General features: G+C 51.2%; 1 long non-coding RNA gene across 1 annotated transcript in view; it reads left to right on the top strand.

The window, feature by feature from the left end:
- LOC144124480 (uncharacterized) overlaps positions 1-24,190 on the top strand; it is a 35,328-nt gene extending 11,138 nt beyond the window's left edge. Inside the window, exons 2-3 of the long non-coding RNA XR_013313196.1 lie at positions 23,828-23,918; positions 24,065-24,190. This is a non-coding gene — a long non-coding RNA (uncharacterized LOC144124480). The remainder of the gene's footprint in view (positions 1-23,827; positions 23,919-24,064) is intronic.
- Positions 24,191-26,716: the final 2,526 nt, after the last annotated feature.

Here is a 26,716-nt window from a genome sequence, read left to right as displayed (position 1 = left end):
ACATTGCAGCATTTCCTACTCTCTTGCCGAAGGTTTGCACATCAGAGGAGAGGACACCTTCAAATTGCCATTACAAAGTTGGGACTCACTTTGTCGGTCACGATCCTCTCTTTCGGCGCGAGCACCAGAGGTTATGCATTGCATCAAGTTTGAAAATACCTCCACATTTACATAACAGCTACCGCCAGATTCTCTTGCTAATTGTTTCCAAAATGTCTGCATTTAAAAGATCGTTTGAGAATTTGCATATATTGAAGCCTCAGATCTTCTCATCCGATATTTTGTTTTATTCCTTTCCTTCTTAATTACTTTTATATTTCACCCAAGGCACAATCATTAGCTTGGACCAGTCTACGCTCTTCTGTGGGCACTCCTCACTGAACCCTGTCGAATCCCCGTCGTGGGTATGTGCCACGTCACGAAGGTAACAACAACCACAGCAGGAACGCCAACGGCGACAGACGTTCTCGGTTCCTGCTGGCGGCCACGGTTACCTGGCGTGGGTGTTTGCCACAGACCTCCCGTTTACCTGGCTGGGACAGGCCGTCGACAGCCTGAGTTCACGGACCCAGGTGACGCTGTTCGTTCCCGGCACCTCGCGTGACCTGCAGGTCCTGGTCTTCGAGTCCGAACGACGACTGCGAGCGCTGTTCTCGGATTCCACCGCTGCGCCGGATGCCTGGCCGGGCCACGTCGTAGGTCCTGTGCCGCAGCGTTGTCGCCTGCGGTGGCAATCTCCATCTTTCCGCCCTATGCCTTCTTCCTACCTACACCTGGTAGGCCACGTCTACGCCAATACCTCACCGCACCACCTCGCCGTGCGACCTCCAATCGGCTCAGACACCGGGATGAAACCGAGTGAACCTACTTTTCTCTATCATACCTAAATCACGTTGCGTTTTGGTTTTTCTTTCCTCTCTCTCATCTTGTCCATTATCCTTAGATGGTTTCTTTTGTTGTTGTTGTTTTTTCTCCCAAATGCCGCCTTGTATTTTCCTCTTTTCGTGTTAGAAATGCGACACGATACCTGAAATCGAAAACTACCTTAGAAGTTCCGCGTCCGCTACGACAGCAGGAGGTTGGGTTTTCGCTTAGATTTCTTACCGGTTGTTTTAGACACGATGAGCGCATCCGATTTGGTTTCGGCAGAAGAGCGCATGGGGCTCCAAGGTAAGAGTAGCGCGTTTCGGTAGAGGAGGAACTTAAGAGAGCAGGAAATGAGAGGGGAGCTGGGCTCGAAGCATCCAAGCAATACTTACAGAAGGAAGGACAGAATTTGCAGTTACGAGTAAAACTAAAGGAGTGTGGGGAGCGACGTGGAGATGTTCACCAAAGTGCTTTTCCCAAAAACGAACCATTTAGATATATCAACCCTCATGGGCCCATTCCCATTTTTAATGAAGGTCGCGATGATCAAGACGCGTACCACAAGCGTTTTGAGCACGTGGATACTGGTCAAGGGTGGCCAACAGATAAGTGGGCCACAGCGCTGAGTTTATGTTTAGGAGGAGAGGCTCTTCGAGTTTTCGGCAGGCTGTCGCCCGAGGACTCCCTCCACTACGAAAGGGCTAAGCTCGCTCTCTTGCAACGGTTCCGGTACACGGCAGAGGAGTAGAGAGAAATTTCGCCGTAGTGAACCCCACGAGGGCGAGACAGGTAGGCGGTACGCACTGAGACTCCTAAGTCTTTTCGATCAGTGGATCGAAATGAGGGGACGAGGTAACGCATTCGAAGAGGTTCGTGACATGAGCGCTTCCGAAAAGTTTCTGAATAACTGCCAGAGGCGGTTAGCGTCCTCGGTTCGCGAGCGCTACTGCAAGACACTCGACGAGATTGAAAATGCCGCGGATCGTTTTCTTGAGGCGCAGCGCCAGACGAATCTCTTAAATTTCAAAGACAAGGGGGAGTCGAGTATGCCAAGAACGAAGTACAATACTTGAGGACACAAACCCAGACTCCAGTGCTTCTTGTGCGACAAAACTGGGCATAAAGCGTCGGACTGCTGTAGTCGGCCTAACCATACTGCACGTTCTACCGTAAGCAACGACGCGACGTACAGGCATGTAGGCGAAAGGCCCTTAACGAGCGCCAGAACCTTAGTGAGGCATCGTCGTGCCACATGCACCCTGCTAGTTCCTCATTGGAAGAGCAGCCAGCTGTCTCCAGTGTTCATACCGGTTTACTACAAACATATTTCGGTGTCCGCATGCCTGTGCAGCCAGGTGAGCTGTTCGGACAATCGGTTTCTGTTTTTCGGGATACCGGCAGCAACGGTAATGTGGTACGCAGAGACTGTCCCCGAAACCGCTTTTACTGGTAGTAGAGCCACTCTGCTGCTGGCGGATGGTAGCAGTATGGAAGCCCCAAGCAGAGGTATTAGTCTCGTCACCATTTCTTTCCGGCATGTCCATCGCCCGGTGCTTCGAGACGCCGCTTTACGACGGGATAATTGGGAATGTCCGAGGTGCACGAGATCCATTCTCCAATGGGCGGACGGAGCCGCCTGGACATCATGCTGTCCCGACGGAGCTTGGAGAGACTGACAGCGGCAGTTCGACCAGACTGGGGCCTTCGAACGTTGCCTCAGAGCGCCGGAGTACATCAGTCGAAGCGTTAGAGGTGCCCGAACCTATATATATATATTCCAAAGGAGACAAAAGGAGGATGTGACATTAGATGGGTGTAGAAGCACAGTCTATGAGACTTATCCCGGAAAAAGGAATACTGCATATACATTTTTCTTCCATGGCAGAGTTCTCCTTCGATCGTTCCAGGCAGGATTAGGACAAGTAATATAGCAGGCTGTATTGCACAAAAGCTTACGCAGTCAAGTGCTAACCCTTGATCATGAAAGTGCACTCTCCGGCCATTAGGGCATCCGCAAAACCACTGAGGGTGCTTAGTGAGTTCTATTGCCCAGGAGTACCGGCGGACATTAAGAGATTCGCGAGATCTTGTGACATGTGCCAGCAGACATTTCCCAAAGGGAAAGTGGCGAGAGCTCCGCTGGGTCGTCTACCCGTAATTGATACTGCCATAGAGCGAGTAGCCGTAGATCTGATTGTGCGCTGCATCCTGCCTCGTCTAAAGGAAACCGTTATATCCTCACGTTGGTTGATTTTTCAACACGCTACCCCGACACCATACCTTTACCTGCCATTGACTTGGTCGCTATCGCCTAAGGACCTCTGGAGATGTTTTCTCGGGTTGAATTTCCACGGGAGGTTCTGCGCGATCGAGCAGCAAGCTTTTCTTTGGCTTTGATAACGGAGGTTAATGAACTACTCGCATTCAAGCACCTCTAATCGACCCCATACCACCCTAAGTGCAGTGGTTTGGTTGAACGATTCAACGGCACGCTGAAGAACATGCTCCGAAAGCTGGCCCAAGAATGGCCCAAAGCTTGGGACAGTTACCTCGCACTTTTGCTCTTCGCTTATCCTGAGGCACCACAGGCCAGTGTGGGGTTTTCACCCTTCGATCTGATTGCGGGCGACAAGTCCGAGGGCCATTGACAATTCCGATTGAGCTTTTGACCGCACACCAGCTCAGCGAGTCCACTAGAACCACCTATGGCTATGTACTGGTTTGGAGGGCATGGTTGGAGCACACCTCGCGACCCGCACAGGACAACTTGGCGAATACTCTTGGAGAAGACGGGGTGAACGAAGTGCCTTGAAGGTGCGCGTGTTCTGGGCTTTGGTGCTCTGTGCGGGCCCTATGCTCTCGGCCTGTGTCCTGTGCTCGGGGCATTCTTGCGTCGTTCCCGCCTCGGACCACGTAACATCTTTGGTGGAGGTGCGGATTGTACGCTGAGCGCACCACGCAGGTTCATAGTGGTCGTCAGGCCGTGTCTACCCCCATGGCTCCACCCGGCGAGTCAAGGAACCCCACTACCGCTCCTTTCGTGATCATGGCTCCCCTCGCGACCCCGGCACCTTTTCCGGCACTAATGGCACGGATGTGGAAGACTGGCTTAGCCTCTACGACGAGGTCAGCACCTATAACAGGTGGGACCCTATGTTGATGCTCACCAATCTCATATTTTACCTCAGTGGCATGGCAAGCGTGTGGTACGGGACCCAGGAGGAAGATTTAACAAGCTGGGACACCTTTAAGGAGAAGTTGAGGACGCTATTTTGTAGGTCTGATTATCAGCAGCTCGCCGCCAAGAAACAGCTTGCGTCTCGAGCCCAATCATCGAGAGAAAGCTACGTGGCCTACATCCAGGACATCGTTGCTCTTTGCCACGAGGTCGACGCTGCTATGAGTGATACAGACAAGGTGGGCCACGTGCTCGAAACATTGTAGACGATGCTTTCCATCTGCTCGTTTGCAGACTGTTCCAGTATTGACTCCATCAATAATGAGTTCCGTCGATTTGAACAAGTGAAAGGCCGCCGCATTCCGCAACCTTTTTCCCACCTTCCCAACACAGAAGTGCCACCTTCTTGTGAGGACCAGCGATCTCCATCTTGGGCACCTTCGGATGCTCCTGCCGTCACCGATTCGATCACGCGGATCGCCTGACGTGAACTGGAGGCCCTCGCACCTGTCATATCCCCACCATACGTCCCTGATACGACTGTTGCCCGTCGTGTCGCTTATTCAGGCTGTCGTCAAGCAAGAACTGGAAAACCTGGATCTTTATCCGCAGGTGTATTCCAATGGCTGTCCAGCCGTCCGCCAGCCTGATTCCCCTGCTTTCCGCCCCACCTACTACTCCACGTCCCGTTACCGCATTCGGGCGGATGGCGCACGGCTGGCGACAGACCCATCTGCGTTCTCTGCTCCCGCGTTGAACACATCTGTCGACATTGCCGCAGCCCTTGGACATCTCCCCGTGGTGGCTTCTACAACTACCGTCCAGACCCTAGAGCCGCTTCTCTCCCCGCTCCGAGGCCGACCAGTCTGAACCCTCCTTCCGCAATTCCCGCTCTCCGTCGCCCCAAGGCCGTCGCTCACGCCCATTGCCCCCTACTTCCGCTACATACTGGAAAACTACCTGATGTAGGTACCGGAGGGGACGCTGCATCAGTGTCCCCTACCAGAAAGTCTCTACTGACCACCCGACTGAACTGTCTGGACGTCACAGTCGACGGTTTTTCTGTGCGCACCCTCATTCATATCAGCACGCACGTATCTGTGATGAGTTCTGCCCTTCGCCGTCGCCTCCGCAAAGTGCTCACGCCTGCGACGTCGCGCGTGCGCGTGGCGGATGAAGGCACACCTGCTGTGGACGGACTATATACTGCTCGCATCACTGTTATCGGCCACAGTGCCCCGGTTCAGTTCAGCGTTTTGTTCACCTGTACCCATGACGTCATTATCGGCATAAATTTCCCCTCCGACGATTCAGCTCTGACTGCTCGCGGGGTGTCCTACAACTCGAGCTCGCGCAACTCCGTTCCCATTGCGTCGATCCTCTCTCCGCCTGTTCAAAGCAGACTATGCTCGCCTGCCGTCTCAAGCCACCTCCTTCGTTTCACTGACACCCTCTTCCCCCGTTCCCGACGGCGACTACCTCGTTTCGCATAGTACCGATCTCCTGCTCACCCGCAAGGTTGTTTTGTCCTATACCATCGCCTCGGTCAAGGCGAACGCACTGTCTCTGTCGTTTCTCAACTTCACAACTTCGGCTTCTCTCCTCAAGTTGTTACATCCGGCATTTGAGTTGCTACGATCTCCCCTTTTTGTTTTCTTTATTGTAGACTTCTGCACGTCATTTACAAAACAATTCACGCGAACAACACAGATACTTAAACCACGTCGCCCGCACTAGGGGTTATGTAAACACATTAAAATTCGCGCCTGTATTACAAAGCTTCCAATCTCAGAATCCACTCAGGCACTGGGTTTTGTATCTTGTGGCCTTCAAAAACTCTTCCAACAGATTCACGAAAATACTCTTATCTGCCTCGCGCCAATGTCGGCATGTCTGACTGCCATCCTGGATACCAAATAATGTGTAGGCCCAATATCATGATCATGTCGAAAGGAACCCCGTCTTCATTGTCAAAAAGCAAAATCTGATTCCGAAAGCATCCACCGGTAAGACGTTTTTAATCGCGCGTTGTAGAATGTACCAAAAGAAAAAGGCTTCCCATCAATCTAAGAAGACGTGTTCAATCGTTTCCGGCTTTCAGCATATGAAACAATGGTTTCCCCAAGGTACAAAAAACCCTTCTCTTCTAGATACGGGTTGGTTTGGTTTAGGGGGGTTTAACGTCCCAAAGCGACTCAGGCTATGACAGACGCCGTAGTGAAGGGCTCCGGAAATTTCGATAACCTGAGGATCTTTAACGTGCACGTACATCGCACAGTACACAGGCCTCTAGAATTTCGCCTCCATCGAAATTCGACCGCCACGGCCGGGATCGAAACCGCGTCTTTCGGGCCAGCAGCCGAGCACCGTAACCGCTCAGCCACCGCGGCGGCTCTCTTCTAGATACGTCTTGACTTCAAGACTGTTCGTATGGAGCTTAAAAAAGAAACTTTTAACTCCACCTGGTACAGCCTTGCTTTCCACTCGTTTTAGAACTGTCTGCCATGAACCTGCACTGTACAACGGGTGGAAAATGGAACCGGAAGAAAGGCATTACACAGGTCCTTATAAAGTTTCGCGATACAGCTGAGAGATATTTTATTCAAAATCGCTCTTGCAAGACGCGACATGCCATGTACACCTCTCTACGGAAGCCGGAAACGCGCCCTTGCATAGTCGCCGAACTAACAACTAAATTTGGCAAGACCCTACTCTGCCTAACTTGACAAACTGTTTGCAGAATGGGGTCATTCACGTCCCGAAAGAATACAAATCGATTCACCAACTGACGTAGATACAAATGCGCCAAACCTACTCCTCCTGAGCGGACACGATGAAACATATTGGCTCGCCGTGTCCGCTCTCAAGTGCTTCCGCATAAAAAAAACCATAAAAAAACCGCAAAAACCCGGTGCAATCTCTGCACATTGACTCGAGAACAATGAATTGCTGGCATAACGTACCAAAGCTTGGTTACAAAAAATATGCTATAATATTATGGCACGCGCTAAAATAGACCAACTGAAGCCTTTAGCTTGTCGGCCTTCTCAAGCACTTCAGCAACTTCGCGTTTCCAATACGGCAAAGTGTCGCGATAATTCTCCAGCGGCACTCCTAAATATTTCACTAGGGTTACTGTCTAAGGCATGTTCGCGAAAATTGTTGGGGTCGTGGGCCAATCGCCGTGCCAGAAACCCAAACGATCTCCCCCTTCGTACTGTGCCAAGTCGCTACATTCGACACCGTCCCTTATAAAGATCACGCAGGCCATCCCCAGCCTACCTCTCTTTCTACAGACGCCTTGGCGACCATGATGTCCTCCGACCTGCGTCCTGCCAAAACTACACAGCTTCGAGCCCTTCTCGAATCTTTTTCGGACATTTTCGATCTGAATAACATTCCGCTGGGCCAAGCTCTCTCTGTGAAGCACCGCAAAGACATCGGGGATGCCTCTCCAATCCATCGTCGACCATACCGAGTCTCCCGCGCCCAGCGCTAGGTCATTAAGGCCGAGGTTACGAAGGTGCTTGATAAAAACATTATCGGAAGAAGAAGACGAAGTGTCCCTGCTAAGGTGGGTGCACATCGCTCCAGTGAAAAATCTCGCCATCCGAGTAAATACGTTCCTTACATCAAGAGAACTTCGCACCAGCTCAGGAAGCTCCTGGGGCTTATGCGCCGTGTGACTGGATGGCAGTAAGCAAATGTCCTTCAGTCATCCCGGCAGCTAGACTGGGCTCCGAGACTAGGCCTAGAGCCACCGGTGACGCGCTCGCAGAGGTGGCTTCGCCGGCGTCGGTCCCTGCTCCCTGTACACCAGCGGCAGCGCACACCCCGCCTTCTCCAAATGCACCTCAGCCCGTGAGCGATCTGCCCTCTGGGCGGAACCCGGCAACAGCTGCCGAGCCTCCACTGCGGGATGGGGCTTCAACCATGCAGCGTGAGGGGAGCTCTCCAATGGACCTATCTTCAGCACCTCCATTCGTGCCACCGGCTTCCAGCAGTTCTCAAAAGCGCCCATCAGGGGACGCTGCACAGGATTCGTCTTCTGTTGACTGCAGCTCACAAGGCAAGTGTTCCTGCCCAGCGTATGCCAACCAGGTGGCTGTGCCGACATCGGGATCGGTATCGTATAAAGTGGCCATTAAACCTCTGGCAGCGAAAAGCTTGACAGACATTCCGAACAGGATTCTTCAGGCGAACCTGGACGCTTGTCTTGGGACCAAAGGGATTCGTGGCTTCGCGTCTAGAACGAAATCTAATACCATCGCTGTGTGGCTCCCGACTTTGGCTGCTGTCGAGTGTCGAGTGCACGCTCAAGTGCATATCGATTACAAGCGAGATCTCAGTGCCAGCCCAGGTGTACCAGTACAAGGTTCGGAACTACAACGCTGTGTTGTTTACAACGTCGATGTTGTCGAAGACCAGACGACCCTCCAGCGTGAGCTGTACTGTCCAACCCACCGTTTCATCCAAGCGCGGTATATGGGAAAGGGGCGCTCGTGCATCGTCGCACTACACGGCCCATCAACTCTCCCAGAACGACTTTACTACTATGGCTGTATTCTGCGGCCTCGCCCTTGCAAACCGAGTGCTGTCTATAGCTACAGTTGTTTCAGACCTGGCCACATGCGCCGATCATGCCCTTTTGCAACGCAAGATGAGGCTCGGCCACAAGGCACACCGTCTTACAGGTGCGGACTTTGCAAGACTGACGACCAAGAGATCACCTCTCCAACTTGCCCAACAAAACAGAAAGCAACTGAGAAGGTTCGGCGTGGGATCCGTAAGCAAGTGCCTCCTAATGAAAGAAAAGCCCCGATACAGACATCCAAGAGGTTTGCGGCTCTTCAGTGGGATGAAGACGACTGGCTGGAGTTTTCTGAGCCCAATCCACCTGCAGCCCCGGCCCAATAGTCATACAGTGATAAAGTGCGCAAGGATTGCCGTTTCCTTCAAGCTACACAAAAGCACAGCATACTGGAACCTCTGCATGAGGACATGGCAGCAGTTGACAACCAAATTGCACGCCTTTTAGCCGAGGTCTCTAAGCTACGGCAACGCCGTGAACTGCTTGCTCGCCGTAGACAACCAGTGGAATCCCACTACACGCCAATCAATGCTGCAGCGCCCTCTACTACGTCCAGCCCTCATGCGTTTTTCGCCGATTCAACCAGGTCTTCTGCATCACTTCAGGATAACTCAACATCCCTCCTCCGATTTATGGTAAACCAGTTATCTAACCTGACATCAGTTATATTAAAACGCTTGGAAGCCTAATCGAAAATGGCGAGTACACGTAGTTCTGGTGTGCTCCAATGGAACTGCAGAGGCCTCTCCACAAAGCTTCGAGAGATCAAATCTCAACTTCACATGAACAAGCTCCAGGCGTGGGCCCTGCTATGGCAGGAGACCAATGCCTTGCCGTTCATTCCGGGCTTTAATGAATACATGTCTCCTTCAATGAACGACCGTCGTGTGCACACTGTTGCCCCTTTGGGAAAAGCGGCGGTGTACGTTACTGCGCGTTTTCCTTAAGTTCGCCTCTCTCTAGAAAACTAGTGCACCTCATATCAAGAGGTGGTCGCAGGGGCTGTGAAGCTTTCCAAGGCAACTGTTGTGGTCATGTCATACTATGTAAGACCCGCCGGTGGAGCTCACTCCCGCATTAATCTGGGGTAGTTATTAACTCTACGGCGACAGCACCCAGGGTGGCCTGTTTTAGTCGACTTTAACGCCCCTCATCCAGACTGGGGGTACCCCACTTCAAACCCCCGTGGTAGGCGTGTGCGGGACGCATTCGCGGATGCGCTGTTTGTTTTACTCAACCATCCAGATTCATCAACGCGGACTGTGCGCCATGCTCGCAGTCCAACATATGCTCCGGGCCTTACGTGGTGGTCAGGACCCGGGACTCCATCGTGGCACCTGGAGCCAGGCTGCTGGGGTAGTGACCACCATCCTATCATCATCGGTTTCCATCCATCAAGAGCCCGCCGATTACGCCGTAGATGTTCTGTGGTCAATTGGAACATGTTTCGCACCACCGTCGAAGATCTCTCTTTGCAGTAATCTACACTACTTGTAGACTGACTACAAACTGCGCTGAATAAGGCTACTGCTGCCATCTGGACGGACGTGAATCGCCCGGCGCCGGATGTGGGTCTGCTTAACCTGTGGGCTGCTCGCCGACAAGCCGAGATGGCAGCTTCCCGAGACCACACTTCTGCGCTAGCACGGACGAGGCTGAATTACCTTACTGCCAAAGCTCGAAGATATGAACGCGATCTCTCGCGACAGCAGTGGCATGCGTAGTGTGAGCATTTCTCGACAAAGTCATCGAATGCTGCTCTCTGGCGAAGGTTTCGTGCAATGGAACATGGTTCCCTTTGTCTTGACGCAGCGGCCACAGCATGCTTCGCAGCTAACTTAGCTCAGGATGATTTCGCCAGAGAGGCAGCGCGGAAGTTTTCCCCCAAGTATGATGTGTTGCCTCCAAGGGTCATAGGAGCCCCCTTGGCTGCCATTCCAGCATATGTCGATAAGCTCCCATCTGCAGCCGGCGCGTAGGGAATCGCAAGACAATTTTCAATGCCAGAGTTGCTTGCAGCATTAGACGAGGCCCTCTGAAAGACTTTGCCCGGTCCGTACTACATTCCGTACGAGGTTTACAAGAAATTAAGTTCCGCTGTACTGCCTCAACTCCTCGCCACCATTAACAAGGTATGGATAGAAGGCGTCGTACCAGAAACCTGGAAATCGGCTATTGTGATCCTCATACCAAAGCTGGGGAAGCCGCTGACAGACCTCGGAAATTTCCGGCCAGATCGCTTACGCCCACATTATGCAAACTTACCGAAAAAATGCTTGCCACACGACTGTCGTGGTGGCTTGAGCATCATGGTTTCTACCATCCCGGCCAAATTGGCTTTCGTACGTCCATAGGTACAGAAGATGGACTGGCTGTCTTATCGTCAGCACTTCTGGCCTCAACTCGCTGCCACAATGTACGTACTGTACTGGCCATGGACATTGAAAAGGCGTACGATAATATCAGTCATGCTGCCATCCTGGAATCGCTTGGCATGCTGCATTTCCCCGTTAGAGTGCGCAGTTTTGTTAAATCTTTCCTTCAATTCAGACACTCTGCCAAACGCCTCGGTGGTGAGGCCGTCAGATCATTTGTGCCTCTTCGCGGCGTTCCCCAGAGACCGGTGTGATCGCCAATATTATTTAATATTGCTTTTATCTTCCTTGCTTGGCGCTTACTTGACGTCTCTGAAATTAAGTTCTTATTGTATGCGGATGATATAACGGTGTGGAACACTCACAACGACCTAATGACACAAGCAGCAGGCCTACAATCAGCCATAGATATTACGTCGACGTTTGCTTTTTCAATTGGTGTGCAGCTTTCCGTGAGCAAAACCACGTTCGTGTCAGTCGCCAACCGCGGGTGGCTCCGTAAACTGGCTGCAACACCAATTCGTCTCCATCTATCCGGAACTCCAGTTCAAGAAAGTTCGACCATAAGAATCTTGGGCTTGACAATACACGAGTCAGGAACAGGTACTGCTTGGCCTTCTCGGGCTAAAAAACAAGCAATTCAGGCGTTGGGACTGATTAGACGCATTGCTCCTAAAACAGGCGGAGCCCGCTCTCATGTTGCACGACAGTTGGTGCGGGCGGTTGTGCAACCGCGCCTCGTTTACCAAGCCCAATTCCAGCATTTGACGAGGGCTCAATGGGATCGTCTAGAAGCTGTTAATCGAGAGGCAATGAGGGTCATCACTTGCCTTTCCCACAATTCCCCGATCGTGGAGCTCCAAGAACATGCGCAGCTGAATACACTAGATGACCTGGTGCAGCAACGACGCGATGCTCGCCGCCTAAAGTCAAGCCTTACACACACAACGTGTACACTCACTGCATATGCTTCATCGCACTCCATTCTACAGCCGCCCCCGCCAGTTCTTCCTCGGCGTTTTGTGCAGCTAAGCGACAACAAGCCAACTGATCTTCGTCGGCCATCATCTACCCGCGCGGCATCGTCGTTTCGCGACCGAATTACAGAGCAAGATGCCAATCTGCCGCATGGCTCCATCGTTATGTACGTTGACGCAAGCATCCAGGCCTGCGAAACAACGGCAGTTTACTGTCCTTGCAAGCCTGCTCTGAACAAAACGTCAAGGTTTCGCCTCTCAGAACCTCTATCCACCTCCTGTGCGGACATGCTTGCAGTTCAAGAGGCAATTTTCTCTGTGGCCGTCGTTTCCATGCTACCCACGACCTGCATTGTCATTCGCACCGACGCCCTTCACGTCACACGCCTACTAAGACGAGTCAGTCGCACCCCAGAAATCTGCCACGACATCCATCGTCTAGCGGCACGCATCCCGCATCAAATCCGTATTGAGTGGGTCCTGCGTGACCTCCTGAGCTCACAAAGCCGGTCAGATTCTGCGACCCGCCTTTCGACCCCAACCACGTCTTTGCCTCGAGTCCTCATTCTGGATGACACCACCCTCCTTTTAACAACACCTCCGGCGCCGCACACGTGCTCTAATCCCTCCCTGTGCGGTAACTCTCCCCCGTGGTCTTACCCGTGCAGAGGAGGTTGCGCTTCGAAGGATACTGGTCGGGGTTGCCCTAACTCCTGCTGTGACACGCAAGTGGCCGCATTTCAAAGATTTATATCCCCGCCACGGGTGTCCAGTTTGCAAGAACAGAGACTGTGAGGCGAATATCCACCACCTGTTGTGGGACTGCCCGGCGCTGAAGCAGACGAGAATTCGGCACCTGGCGGCAGCGGGACTCTCACCGGAATATTCGAATTGCTATATCGCCTGGACACAGGGTCGATATCATCGTTCACGTCTTGATTTCATCAAATCAGCCCGCCATTTTTTATTTATTTAGGCATTTTACTCATCTCTCACTTCATAGTTTTTATGCTCTGAGGCAATAAACATCGCTTCAAAAAAAAGAACATTATCGAACACTCCTACAGCCCCTGGACCTCACTAGTTGTTCTTCTGAAGAAGGATGGCTCATGGCGTTTTTGTCTTCATTATCGCCACTTGAACAAAATAACTAACAAGGACGTGTACCCCCTCTCGCGCATCGATGATGCCCTTGATAGCCTCTATGGTGTCAAATTGTTCAGCTCCATAGGTCTTCGCTCCGGCTATTGACAGATAGCAGTGTATGACCAGGACCGTCAGAAGACCGCGTGTTTGACAGCTGATGGGCGGTATCAGTTCAGAATTATGCCTTTTGGCTTGTGCAAATCGCCGGCCACCTTCGAGCCTATGATGGCCGCCCAGATTCAACTGCACGGATTTCTGCACGGATTCAACTGGTTCACATGCCTCTACTATCTTGACGACGTCATTGTCTTCACCTTTCCCTCTCACCTCGATGACCTTTCCAAGATTCTTTCACTTTTCCGTCGGGCCGGTCTGCAGCTCAACTCCTCCAAATGCCGTTTCGCGAGTTGTCAGTTCACAATCTAGGGCTATATCGTCGATGCCGTGAGTGTTCACCCTGGTCCAGCTAAGATCCGAGCTGTGAAATATTTCCCGGTGCCGCGTCCCTGCAACGATGTACGGAGCTTCTTGGGGCAGTGCTCCAACTTCCGCCGATTCGTGCCCGGCTTTCCGAGCAACGCCCGCCCCCTCAGTGATCTCGTAAAAAAGGACATGGCTTTCACCTGGGGAGCCCTACAAGAAAACGCCTTTGCCGTTCTAATCTCGAATCTCACCACCTCGCCCGTCTTGGCACACTTCGATGTGGTCGCTCCCACTGAAGTCCGCACTGATTCCAGCGGCCACGCAATCGGCGCTGTCCTTTCTCAGCGGCTATCTGGGTCTGACCGTGCCATCGCCTACGCCTGCCGCCTCCTCTCTTCATCATAGCGCAATTACTCTATCGCGGAACGCGTGTGCTCGGCCCTCGTGTGGACCGTTGGAAAATTTTGCCCGTATTCATACGGCCGCCCTTTTACTGTTGTTACCGACCACCATGCGCTCCACTGGCTCTCCTAACTGAAATGTCCTATTGGCTGGCTAGGTCGCTGGGCTTTACGCCTACTAGACAACGACTACACCGTGTTCTATAAGTCCCGTCGGCTACACACCGATACTGATTGCGTCCCCCAATATCCCGTCGACTCTTCTGACCATCCTGGCAGTGACTGCACCGCCGACCTGTTCTCGCTCTCTGCTATTGCTGACGTTAGCGGTGAGCAGCGACGGGATATCGAGTTCCGCTCTATATTTACCGCATCAACTCCTACCCATCTAACGTTCGCCCTTGGAGCCCTCGTCTTGCTTTGGTCGCCATCACGCCCCGTCGGGCTCTGCGAAAAACTTCTGTCCCGATATGTTGGCCCATACCGTGTGATCTGTCAGGTCACCGCTGTCACCTATGGGATCGCCCCGGCCTTCACGGCGGCCACCTCCCGTGCATGCCAGCGTGACATTTTCCACGGCTCTCGCCTCAAGCCCTACGTCTCGCCATCCCTTGCCACGCCCTAATCTACACTAAGACGATGTTTTTGCGCCCGGGGGCCATGCAACGGATATCATTAGTGAAGACGAAGCGAACGAGGTGTCTCGGAGGTGTGCGTGTTCTGGGCTTTGGTGCTCTGTGCTCTGTGTTGGCCCTGTGTTCTCGGCCTGTGTGCTGTGCCCAGGGCATTCTTGTGTCGTTCCCGCCTTGGACCAAGTAACAATAAGTTGAAAAGATATGAACAGCGACAGCCTATGACGGCACTCCAAGCATCCTATTTTTTTCGTTGTAGAAGAGGTTCGCTGTGAATTCATTGTGAATGTGAATGTAAACATTGGCTGTGAATGTGAACATTCGCTGTGAATCCAGGTCTCGGCGTGGAAGCCATCAAAAAACCCGAGCCGTTAGGTAGTTCTCAGGCAGCCCAGCTTGACCTGCTGCTAGCTTCGTACAGCAATATTTTCTCAGATTTTCCGGGCCATACAAACCTTTTTCAATGTCAACTGAACTTGAGGACAAGCGAACCCATTAATACCCTGCAGTATCCGCTACCATTTGCGATGAGAGAAGTGGTTGAAAATGAGGTTAGTGATATGCTGGCGATAGGGGTCATTGAACGTTCCCACTCTCCTTACAACTCGCCCTTAGTTCTCGTTAAAAATCCTGGTGGCACATAACCCACTTACATCGATTTCCGGCGTATCAACAGTGTGCTGGTAGCTGCTGCAGAATCCATCCCGAGGACGGACTTCATGTTTCCTGAGGTTGGCACTAAGACCTATTTCTCGAAGCTAGACCTCACAAAAGGCTACTGGCAGGTCCCCCTCTATGAGACATCACGCCCTATAACTGCGTTTTTGGCACAGTCAGAGCACTGACAATTCTTGTACATGCCTTTTGGAATAAAGACAGCATCTGCTATTTTTACTCGGCTTATGAGAACGCTTTTAGCGGGCCTTCCAAATTTTGTCCATTACATTGATGATGTCTTGGCTGCGACCTAATTCTCCAGTATTCTGAATTGGCTCCACCTCCAGTCGAGCTCACGCGCAAGACACGAAGACAATCGTGTAGACTGGACACCAGAGAGACCAGGCTTTTGGCCAACTGAAAACTGCGTTGGCGTCTAAACCTGTTGTTTACGCAGTTGACCTTGCGAAGGATTTTAATCTTCGCACGGATGCTTCGGCCAGGCACTGGTCTCGGGACCGTCTTTTTGCAAGAACATAATGGAACCCTACATCCGGTGCCATACGGCAGTCGGCAGCTGCTTCCCGGCGAGACGCGTTATTCCGCAATAAAGCGGGAGTGCCTCGCACTTGTCTGGGCCGTCGAAAAATTCCACATATTTCTGTATGGCCGGCCATTCATAGTTCGAACCGACCATCAACCCTTGAAATTCATATCTCAGGACAAGCACCTCAGCAGCTGTGTGTTGCGTTGGAGTCATGTGCTTCAGGAATATGCCTACCACATCGAACATATAAAAGGGTCTGTGAACATCGTTGCGGATTATTTGAGCCGGGCATGTATTTCTGAACTGAACCCATGCAGATAACTTTGTACATGGTTGTGCGTTGTGACAATGCATTGACACTTTATTTGTTTTATATTACTTTATATACTGTTACTGTGTATTTTACTGTCACAGTGTTCTCTTCGCTCTGTGGTTTTCACTTGTGTGCTCAAGGTTTATTGGTGCGAACTGAGCCAGTGAGAACCGATCGTCGCTTTCATCGTGTGGCATGGTGCGTGGTGAGCAACGTGATGGGCTGCGGCCGCATTGGAATCCGTCGAGCGGCGTCTTGTAGCGCCCCTCGCGCCGCATTCGGCTCTCAGGCCATGGGACGCGGCGCCGGACAAGAAAGAGGAAGTTGGGCTAGTCATCTTCAGCGCGAGCAGCGCAAATAAGCAGTTCGAACCTCAACGCTGTCGGAGATGGTTGTTCCTCGCCTTAGCTCCGACAGATTTGGCGACTCGGCTTCTAACACGCAACCCCATCCTTCTCCGTGGATTCCGCTGGTTATTTCGCCCTGCCTACCGGCGGTGACACGCCCCAGATTGCTCATCCTCTTGGTGCTTCGGTGGCCGCGTTCCAAGCTGTCAGCCTGCCGCCATTTTGCCCCAATTAATAGCGCCCGCGCCTGGCTCCTGCAGGTTGAGGCGCATTTCCAGCTGCGACGTATCACCAGCCAGGAGACCGAGTTCCTCCACCTCGTGTCGTCTTTGCCTCCTGACGTCGCTGAGGACTTAGTGGACGTCATCAGCTCGCCATGTGGAGATACCGTGCCCTCAACGCTCGCACTTTACCAGACTGCTATCCACTTCCTCACGTACAGGACTTCACATCGTATATGGCTGGGTGCACGATCTAGGCTAAAACTGATTAGTGAAGGCTTATCAACAAATTTCTGTGGAGCCCGCTGATATTCCGGAGACGGCCATTACCACACCGTTCGGCCTCTTTGAGTATCTGCCGATGCCTTTTGGCTTGCGCAACGCCCTACAGATTTTTCAGCGAGCTATCAACGAGGTTACGCGAGGCCTCAGCTTCATGTTCGCTTACATCGATGATCTCCTCGTAGCAAGTTCATCCTGTACTGAGCATGAAGCTCATCTGCGCTCTGTTCCACCGACTGAACGAATAGGGGCTTGTCACCAACCCGAACAATTGCTTCTTTGGAGTAGCTACGACAGAGTCCCTCGGCCACGTTGTCACTCCAACGGGCATTCGGCCTCTCGACAGCAAAGGCAATGCCATTCAGGATTTCCCTGCCCCTACGTAACCCAAAAAGCTCAGAGAATTCTTGGGCCTCCTGAACTTCCATCGCCGCTTTCTCCCGAGGTGCACCTCTTTCCTGAAGCCTCTGACTGATCTTTTGGCTACGAAAAAAGATTCTGCTGCGCCACTTGAGTGGCCTCAGGACGCTGCCGCTGCATTTTCTGCTGCCAAAGAGGCGCTCGCAGACGCCACTTTGCTCATGCAACCAGTTCCTGATGCTCCACTGCGCCTCGTCGCCCACGCCTCGAGCATTGCCGTCGTTTCAGCTCTCGAGCAGCACGTCTCTACTTGGCAGCCCCTCGGTTTTTTCTCTCCAAAACTGAAGCCACCGGAGTCCAAATACAGCACCTTCGGTCGAGAATTTCTCACTGTGTAATTCGCCATCAAGCACTTTCGCCACTTCCTGGAGGGCCGGGACTTTTACGTCATCACGGATCTGAAGCCCTTGGGGTTGCCTTCCAAAGGAACCACATCACCTACACTGCACGCAAGATCCACCAACCGTTTTATCTCCGAGTTTACAGTGGGTCTTCGTCACGTCCAAGGCCCGGAGAATGCTGCTGCTGATGCGCATTCCCGTGTTAGTGCAATGACGTCCGAATCACCACTGGACATGGTGGAGCTAGCGGCTGCACAGCGCAATGATCCAGAGCTGCAACGTCTTCGCTCCTCATTCACGTCCCTGCCCTTCGCCAAATGACCACTGCCGTTTTTCTCCCTGTTTATTACGTGCGAGACATCCACTGGCGTCTCGCGCCCCTACGTACCTTCGGCTTTCCGTCGCACCATTTTTGAGAAACTGCACCGCTGAGCCACCCTGGTATTCGTGCTACGCAGGAGCGGACCACGTCTCGTTTCCTTTGGCGAAGCATCAATGCCGACGTCCGCCACTGGGCACAAACCTGCCGTCGCCACCAGCGCGTCAAAGTTAAACGGCATACCGTAACGCCTGCCTCTCTTTTCCCACCGCCTCACGCACGGTTTTCCCACGTTCACATAGACATTGCTGGACCACTCCCTTTATCACGTGGTGCCCTTTATCTGCTTACCTGTGTGGACCGTTTCGCCCGCTCGCTCGAGGCGTTGCCCATTGCTGCCACGACAGTCGAGGCCGTTGCTTCGGCCTTCATGGCCGGCTGGGTCTCCCGTTTCGGCTGCCCGTCTGTCGTCACCACCGACCGCGGCCGCCAGTTTCTATCGGCCCTAATTACTGCTCTTGGCAATATTCTGGGCGTTCGTCAGATCCACACGACCGCCTACCATCCTTCGGCGAATGGCACAGTGGAAATTCTGCATCGACAACTGAAGTCTGCCCTTACCACTTATCAGCCAAGAGAACGCTAGTCCGATCACCTTCCCCTTGCCCTCTTGGGCATTCGCTCGGCACTGAAGGCTGACCTCGGCAGCTCTTCTGCTGAGCTAGTCTACGACGTTCCCCTGCGTCTCCCTGGGGAATTCTCTCCATCCTCCCCTTTGTTAATCCATGACGCTCCCACCTACATCCGATACCTACGCAACACATTTCGCCTCATTACTCCTGCCACCCCTGCAGCCTGTCATCCTCAGTCCGTTTTCGTCAGCCAGGACCTGAGGGTGACGGGCTGTAGGCGGGACTGGAGTAATGTGGCGAAATGTGTTGCGCAGATCTCAGATGTACCCTCGGTCCGTTTTTTTTTCAGCCAGGAACTGCCCCGCTGCGGTTGCTCAGTTGTTAGGGCGCTCGGCTACTGGTCCGGAGTTCCCGGGTTTGAACCCGATCGCGGCGGCTGCGTTTTTATGGGGGCAAAACGTAAGGCGCCCGTGTTCTCTGCGATGTAAGTGCACGTTAAAGATCCCCAGATGGTCGAAATTATTCCGGAGCCCCCCACTACGGCACCTCTTTCTTCTTTTCTTCTTGCACTCCCTCCTTTATCCCTTTCCTTACGGCGCGGTTCAGGTGTCCAAAGATATATGAGACAGATACTGAGCCATTTCCTTTCCCCCAAAACCAATTAATATTATTATTAGCCAGGACCTAGCCTCCTACACCCATGTCTTCATCCGCCGTGACCACGTCCTTTACCCCTCATGTCGGCCTACGATGAACCGTTCCGTGTCCTTCATCGTGAGCAGAAGACATTTACGTTAGACGTCAACGGCCGTGAAGAAAGAATTAAGTTGGGCTAGTTGGTGCTTTTGATCCACAGACTGCGACATACTACTAGCGTTAAAATACAAAGGACAAAGAGCAGAAACACACAGCACAGACGCTCCTGTGTGTTTCTGCTCTTTGTCCTTTGTATTTTAACGCTAGTAACATGTCGCAGTCTGTGGATCGGCCGTGAAGAGGTCGTGGCTGCTGACCGCCTCAAGCCAGTCTACACTTCCACTCCTTTGCCCGTCGGCCCTAGACTTGCTCTCGCTACGACTGCGCCACCAATGTGCGCAGCTTCCTCCAGGCACATCCGCTGGGCGAATTCTGTAGCTTCGCTCTACGGGGGGGGGGGGGGGGGGGAGTCCTGTAGCGCCCTCGCGCCAGACTCGGCTCACGGGCCATAGCACGCGGCGCCGGACAAGGAAGAGTAAGTGCAAATAAAGAGGTTGAACCTCAACGCTGTGGGCGCTGGTTCTTCCTTGCCTTAGCTCCGACAAACTCTTTCCAAAGGGGCGTCTTTAGGGAGCCAGCGCCACTCTCCGGCTGAGACTGATTTTTCCACGCGCCGGCATAGGGAACGAAAAGAAGACCAGCCGGAGAAGAGGAGCACGAATGCGCTTGGTGTGCGACATTGTGTCCACAGAAGGAACGAGAAAGAAGAAGACCCGAGCGGTCTCCAGGGCAGCACATCCCTAGCGGTGATCCACTTACTTTTTCGGCCGATAGTGCATCTCGGCCACCGTCCATTTCATGGTCTTTGTCTGGAGCCGTCGTAGGCGTTGGACACTGCAGTGTCGGCATCGCCGCAGACCCGGTAGGCGTGAAAGGCTTCGGTAGTGGTAGTCAAATAATATTTGAAGCAGGAGGGCCGGCGTCATCAGAAAATGGGCTCCCTTGATTTAGTACGGTTGCTGGAGGAGGCTGTTGCACTGCAGTGGCGCTTCAGGCCATCCCATCAAAGTAGTTGCTTTCACTGAAGACCTTCGGCGACGCGAATGACGTCGACGCACCTTTGCTGCGGACTCTCTGTGCGTAAAATGGTCTCGCGCCATTTGTTTGAGGAGCGCCCTTTCAGTCTTAACACGTGGGCAGTGTTTAGAGGAAGACTCGTGAGGGCCACGCTAGTTTTCACACTTCAAGACAGCCGCTGGGCAAATCTCGATGCTGTGTGGCTCGGAGCATCTCGCGCACACGATGGAGTTGTAGCAGACGCTCGTCACGTGACCAGTCTTCATGCACCTCCTGCACTGTAGCGGCTTTGGGACAGAAGGTCGAACTTGGTGTCCAAAATGGCCAACCTTCACGAATAACCGTATATAGTCACCCTTGAATTCAGCTTGATGCATTTATACCTACCATGGCACTGGACATTGATTACTGAAATGCTGTCGGCCACCGGCTTGATTAATACAGGCAAATCGGCGTCACAGATGGCGATGTCGACGTTCTAAATTACGCCAGCCGTAGCGCCGCTGTCCTGGAGTTTAAGTGGGCGCACTCTGATAGTATCAAGTGAGGTGATGGTGACAAGACTTTCTAGTGCGCTCCGCTCCTTGACATCAAAGGCAATCACGTTTTGTAAGGGTTTATTGACAAGTCTTTGATCTCTTCCGGTACGAGGCTTTCCAGATATCTAGAGGTGGCTTGCCTGTTCAGAAGGCTTAGGTTCTCAGATCGTTCTTGTGGCACAAACAAAACGGTTTGCGCCGGGGCGCTTCGCGCTCTGATGACTGTTTGACAGGCTGGATGACGATGACTCAGCTCGTCTGCACTTAGCTTGTCCGCGCAGTCTACGCTCGACCTCCTTGCTAACGACCGGAATGAACCCGTCTTCTGTCGAGGAGACATCACTCGGCTCCGAGTACACTACAGCGTCCTGGCTGCTTGACTCACTCATGTGGTAGCGGGACTTTCGCTGGGCGGCCGCTGGCGACACACTGGGTTCTCAAGAACAACCTGCGGTCTCCACGGCCATCGCCGTGACAAAAAATGGAGTGGCGCCTCCCTGGTTATGGCACAAATTACCAAAAATTGCAGAGTCGCGAAGGCAGTGTTCTGATCACATCCCGGGTTCGAACCCGACCGCGGCGGCTGCGTCACGATGGAGGCGAAACGCAAAGGCACTCGTGTGCTGTGCGATGTCAGTGCACATTAGGATACCCTGGTGGTCGAAATTATTCCGGAGCCCTCCGCTACGGCACCTCTTTCTTTCTTTTTTCTTTCCCTCCCTCCTTTATCCCTTCCCTTACCGCGCGGTTCAGGTGCCCGTCGAGATGCGAGAGAGATCTTGCGCCATTCCCTTTCCCCAAAAACCAATACTTATTTTCATTTTCATCTTCCCCGCATATTCTGTGGCCTACTGTACTCTGCGCAGCTTGGACATGGAAATTGGTTTTCAGGAAAGAAATGCACAGTAACTGCCCACTTATCTCCGTTGACAAACGAACCTCGCCATAAGAAAAGGGTAAAGGAGAGAGTGAAATAAAGGAAGAAAGAGGTGCTGTAGTGGACGTGTGCGGAATAATTTCGATCACTTGGCGATTTTTAACGTGCGCTGACACCGCAAAGCACACGGCAGCCTTTTGTGTTTCGCCTCCATCGAAACGCCATCGCGAGCGTGCGCTCGCCGCCCTATATTGTCATGCGAAACGTTGCAAGCCCGCGCTGCCGCATCGCCTGTTTTGTGCGTGCCTACATCACGCCACTGAGCACCTTGCACGCTCTTTGCTCGAGCGAGGCCCGCTGGCAGTCTCGCAACTGTAGTTGTTTGTGCACTATCTTGACTAATTTTCGCCTCTGCCTTTCGTGGTCCTCGGCTCTTCCTAACGTCCGCGCCACAATATATATTATTTCTTGCTATTCGAGGGAGTATGATCACTAACCAAGGGGAAGGAATGCATTATTTATGTAACACTGCTTACCATGTCGGAAGTGGGAGGAAGGACACAAAGTTAAACAAAACTCGAGTACGCACGCACGCACATACACACACGTACACACGCACGCACACTCACGCACACACATCAACAATTATTCATGAAATGTAAAAGTTACTTCAAGGTTGCTAGAGTACATAGAAAGTTAATAGAAATTCTAAAAAATTTGATAGCCTTTTTTGTAAGGGCAGTGTGCTATGGAGAGAAAAATGTTAGGTTAAGAGACTGGAAGCATGCAGAATGGGTGAAGGGACAAAAGCGGGTTAATGAAATCCTGGTTGAAATCAAGATTGGGCAGGGCATGTAATTCGAAGGCCAGAGAACCGCTGATCGTGAACGGTGATGGAGTGGATTCCAAGAGAAGGCAAGCGCAGTAGGCGGCGGCCGGAAGTTAGATGCGCGGATGAGATCAAGTTTGCGGGCATACGGTGGATGGAGCTGGCAAAGGACAAGGCTAATAAACATAGGAGAGGCATTGCCCTGTAGTGGGCGTAGTCACGTTGATGATGACGATGATGATATGTTTGAGGAATGTTGAGGATCTAATACTGTGAGATGCGCTTACTTTGTCCTTGAGATGTAAGAAGGCTGTTCACATATGTTTTGGGAAACATTGTGCGAATGCGTTAATCTAGCAACGATGCTGCTTATATAGGCTTTTTTCACGGTGTATAGAGCCCGCTCTGTAAGTGGGAAGACAGAGCATTTTTTTCTGAAGCGTCCATCACGAAATGCATTAAGAACATTTTGTTAACAGCAAATAGAATGTAAGCGGCGAATAACTTGGTTGGTTTAGCATGTAAGTGGGCTTAGAAATACTTTTTCGTATACTTGGCCAATGCTTCGCCACGCTTCCTCTCACTACGCCATTGAGCACGCTTATTCTTATTGTTTATAGCTTGTGTATATATAAAGAAAGTCAGCATGGGTTGTGCACAGCGTGCAGAACAACTCTGTCATCATCTGTGGCTGACTAGCTGCCTCTGCATGTCGGCTTGTAGGCAATAAGAGTATCAGTGTTTGTCTCTTATCCTTTGACCATGAGAACAATATTAACATCGTAGATAGGAAAGCAGTGTTAGTATTTTCATAGCCTCTTGTAACTATTCAACGACCAAAAAGCCAAAAGGCATGTGTTCCCCAGATGGAAACAGATGTACACGGCAGATGGCTCAACATGTTCGCGCAGGAGTTCTATTTCATGCTACTACCGAATACAATAATGAGGTGAGTGCTTACAGTGTCGCATTACTGGTTCAGTGATTCCTGTCAGGTGATGGTTTCCTTGAGGAAAATGTTAAGCCCGGTATCATGAAAACCATTTTCGCAGTTCTGCAATGAGGCATGGAACATCGTATAAAGAATGTTTGTGGTAAAAAACGAACGATTTTGTTTGTGTGGACATTTTATCTTTGCAGAAGTAGAAGTGCAGTGAAGCATGCATGCTGAAGCGCCACAAGGTGATGTCGAGGTACACGACGCAGGATTGCTTGGACCTTCACCGCTAAAGTAAGTTTTGCAGAAACTTCCGTGTTCAGTGTATAATGTAGTAATTGTGTGCTACACTGTTTTTTTTTGTGCTGTAAAATTATGTTTTTTTTCATACTTATCTACGCAATGATACTTATCTACACAATTCATACTTATCTACGCAGATGCATCTGGGCTGTCCGCGGCATAGGCTGAAGCAGAGAAAAAGAACTACTGACATATTCGAAACCGCTTCTCAGCAGAGGCAGACATACGTGGGCCACACGCTTTCACCTTTCACCTAAACTTTAAGCCATGCTGCACGTGGCCATGCATGCGGCGACGAATTAATGTCCAGGACACTCCAGGAGTGCCAGCAAGCTTTAAGCATGGATATATTTATTAGAATATACATATATGCTGCTTTTACGCGGCTGATACATTACAAATCGGTGTACATGAATGATTAGTTTCTCCAACAAGGTAATTAATTACAATTTATAAACTTTCCGCTTTTTATACCTTGGCTTTTTTGAACGCAGTTCTATTTATTCCCCGTTGCGGTGGCTGAGTGCTTCGACGTAGGCTGCTAATGCCAAGTTCGAGGGCTCTGTCCCGACTGCGGCGGCCGTGATTTCGATGAAGGCGAAATTGAAAGCCGCGCAAATGCTGTGCGCTGTCAACGCACATTACAGGACATCGCGTGGCCGAAATTAATCTGCAGCCCTCCACTATGGCATCCCTCATCGCCAGTGCATCAGAAGCAGCACGCAAATAGAAAACGACGAGCACAAGACGAGAGGACAGCAGGAAGCTCAGCGCTGCTTCTTATTATTAAAACACTAAGCCGCTCAAAATTATTTGCTGTTGACAGCAGTTGCAATCATTGTGTGTACTGTCGCACTTAACAAAGCGCCCCTACACGCCGCGGCACCGAACGATCGCGCAACATCTGCATTACGGCCACTGCAACTTGGCGACTGCACAATGGATGGATGGGTGGTTGGACGGATAAGGCTGAACGCTTTAAATCGGGCGGTGGCTCACGCCACCTAGCCATGACTCGTAAAATTTTACCCTTGTCTTGATTTTAGCCACCAATCAGGCAACCTTCGCTTGGTTGCTTTTCACCGCTTAAAATCTATTCTTTCCTTCACTGTCCTTAAACCGCGATGCATTGAATAAATCAGCCCCGCTGCTTTCCACTGCGTACGGTGAAGCCTTTTACAGAAGAGCAACAAGTATTACACACGCAAAGCACAACGTGTCTATCTCATGATACGTAACTCGATATGTCTTAGTGCGCAAAACCCCCTGTTCTGGCTTCGAACAACAAAGAGCTTCCCTTACATTCTGACGGACATTTTTTTTTAAATTGCCTAAAGATCCTGTATGTTTCCAGTGCCGATTTCGTCAACATCCCTCTTTTCTACAGAGCTCTCTCTGTTTCTTTAAACTTTTTCTTAACCGCTCATTGCTGATTTGCCCCCCTTGTGCTGTCCAGATATTGTCAATTTTCTAGCGCGCTTTCTTCATTTCGTGTAAACATTCTTATCTACAGGTATCTGAAAACTATACTAGCCCACTGCTTTTCCCCCCTTTTCTTAATCGCTCCTCAAATGCTACATTACTACTAGCTTCTCAGCTCTCGAACGACGCCCATCTCATATCATCCTGTACCCCCCGATTAGGTGCAATTGCTTTGTGCTCCCAAAGCTAGCCTCCCTACTCCACGTTGTTTGATTTCTAACTTTGCTTGAACATCTGGTCCCACGCACAGAACCGCATTGCCGAAATTTAGCCTAACAACCGTCACACCTTTCCAGACCCTTCTTACCACTTCGTATTTATTTTAAATCCACAGTTCCCTCTTTTCATCACAGTTGCATTCCTATTAGATTTATTCATTGCATATTTTTCATCCTCTATCAAATACTCAGCACCAATATTTATCCACACCCCAAGATACTTGTACTTATCCATAACTTCTGGCGTGAACTCCTGTATTTTATGCTCGCCGCCCTCATGACTGCAGATTTTTTGTTACTGAGCTTAAAGCCCAATGTATCTATCTCCCTCTGTACCGCAGATGTCTATCAACTTCTGCAAATGTTCCTTATTGCAAGCCATTAGCACTATATCATCTGCCTACATTACTCCCGGTAATGACAGTTTAATCCATTCGCCTTGTTTGGAAACAAAGGTTGAAGCCCAGTCCGCTTCTCTCTAGTTTGGTCTCTAACTCTTGCAGGTACAACATGAACAACAGAGGAGAGAGAGGACATCCTTGGGTAAGCCCCCGCTGTATTTCTACAGGCACTGATACATTTCCCTCCTTTTATAAGCGCTCTGTTACCTTTCTTTATATCTTTTAAAAGAATTCTTACTGCCTCTTTCTAATCCATTGTGCCCCGTATGTCCATCTTGTCCTGTCGACGTGCTAGTATGAACCTTCTTTGCTCTTTCCCACTCCTTTTGCCCAAGCAAAAGAATTGCGGTAACCAGTCTATCCTCCTTCAGTAAATTATGTGCAACATTTCTTTCTTAAAATTTTCTGCCATCCTTGTTCCTATATATTTCATTGCTTCATTTCCTTCTATCTAAATACCCTGATCTGCAACAATAAACCTTTGCTCTAGCCTAGTCTTATCACTCATTGCATTTGGATGTTTCCAGAATTTTTGAGCTGCTTTTCTATCCTTTTTATTTACTTTTGACATCCATTGGGCACCCTTTCTTCTAATTTTCTCATTCATCAAATACGATGCTTCCCTTCTACACTTCACGAAGGTATCCCATTTTCTGTCTACTTGACCTTCTGGTTCCCCTCTTCTGGG

Source organism: Amblyomma americanum, chromosome 3 (assembly GCF_052857255.1).
Source record: "Amblyomma americanum isolate KBUSLIRL-KWMA chromosome 3, ASM5285725v1, whole genome shotgun sequence".
Lineage (NCBI taxonomy): Eukaryota > Metazoa > Arthropoda > Arachnida > Ixodida > Ixodidae > Amblyomma > Amblyomma americanum.
This window is presented reverse-complemented; position numbering and strand designations above follow the sequence as displayed.